General features: G+C 55.8%; 1 protein-coding gene and 1 pseudogene across 1 annotated transcript in view; one reads left to right on the forward strand and one right to left on the reverse strand.

The window, feature by feature from the left end:
* The window catches only part of ALK (anaplastic lymphoma receptor tyrosine kinase), a 1,400,642-nt gene that overhangs the window by 735,945 nt on the left and 663,309 nt on the right, over positions 1-1,388 (forward strand). The window lies entirely within an intron of this gene.
* LOC102823643 lies at positions 261-1,164 on the reverse strand (annotated as a pseudogene).

Here is a 1,388-nt window from a genome sequence, read left to right on the forward strand (position 1 = left end):
AATACACATGTTTGGTGAGCAAGGGACAGAAGGCAGAGAAGGCGCTGTCTACAGCTGGTATAGGCTGGAGGCTGGATGCTACACAGAGAGAAAGAGACAGTCTGCCCAGCAGGGCAGGCCAGGCAGCATTATGGGGCTGGTAACACTTGGTTGGTGGGCAAGAGCCCGCAGAGGGTCTTGTGTGGACTGGGGAGGCCCAGATACCCAGAGGCTTCCTAGTCCGAGGTTTCTGGGTGACAGTGGTGGAGGCAGCTCTGGGCTCAGATCACATCGCTCAGGGCCTTATAAGCAAACTCAGGCAGCACAAAGGCGGCCTGGTGTACATCAAAGTTGTAGTATCGCAGCTGTCTCTGCTCCACCTGAGTCTGCGTCAGTGGCTGCACAGGCTCCTGGAAGTTGGTGCTCAAGTTCTTGCTGCACAGCATGAAGCCGATCTGGCCACTGGGGTAGGTGGGAATGGTGTAGTAGGCATAGGTCACCACCGGGAAGAGTGATTTGCCGAACTGCCGCATCTCCTTGATGAGGTCCAGGTGCAGCCACTGGCACTCGCCTTGGCAGCAGAGAATGCCGTCCTCCTTGAGGGAGGTCTTCATGAGCTGGTAATAGGATTCCTTGAAGAGGCTCCCAGCAGGGCCCATGGGGTCTGAGGAGTCAGTGATGATAGCATCGAAGGCATCCTGGGTCTGTTTCATGAACTCAAAACCGTCACCCACGCACGTGGTGGGTCAGCTTTGAGCTGGAGTAGCCAACAGCCATACTTGGCAGGAACTTCTTAGAGACCTGAATGACATCCTCATCAGTTTCAAACTGGACCACAGCCTCCACAGAGGGGTGCTTCAGCACTTCCCGCAGGACACCTCCGTCCCTGCCTTCAATGATGAGCACCTTGCGTGAATTGGGGTGGCTGCAGAGGGGTAGGTTGGCAATCTTTTTTTGATAGGAGAACTTTTCCCTCTCTGTGCACTGGATGACGCCGTCCAATACCAGCACATTGCCATAGGTTTTACTGCGGAAGACAAGGATGTCCTGGTACTGTGAGCACTAATGGTGCAGCAGCTGCTCCACCTGCAGCGACAAGACCTGGCCGAGCCACAGGCTGCAGGTCTTGCGGAACCAGCCCTCGCAGATGGCGTCCGTGCAGGGGGCAGCAGGGTCGGGCTCCATGGCGGGCGGGCAGGTCGTGCGGGGTGCGGGCCCGGGACTGCAGGCCGCGCAGAGCCACAGCACAACAGGACCAACTCCGCTGCGCCACCCGCGCCGAAACCACTTTGAGTTTCTTGAATGGTTATCTTTTCACTTTTCAGGATGCTAGAGACATTTTCTTCTAGAAACTCAACTATCTCTTCTCTGGACTTGTGTGATTTTTCCTGTTCTGGAATGCTGAAAAT

The sequence above is a fragment of the Chrysochloris asiatica genome, unplaced genomic scaffold (assembly GCF_000296735.1).
Source record: "Chrysochloris asiatica unplaced genomic scaffold, ChrAsi1.0 scaffold00016, whole genome shotgun sequence".
Lineage (NCBI taxonomy): Eukaryota > Metazoa > Chordata > Mammalia > Afrosoricida > Chrysochloridae > Chrysochloris > Chrysochloris asiatica.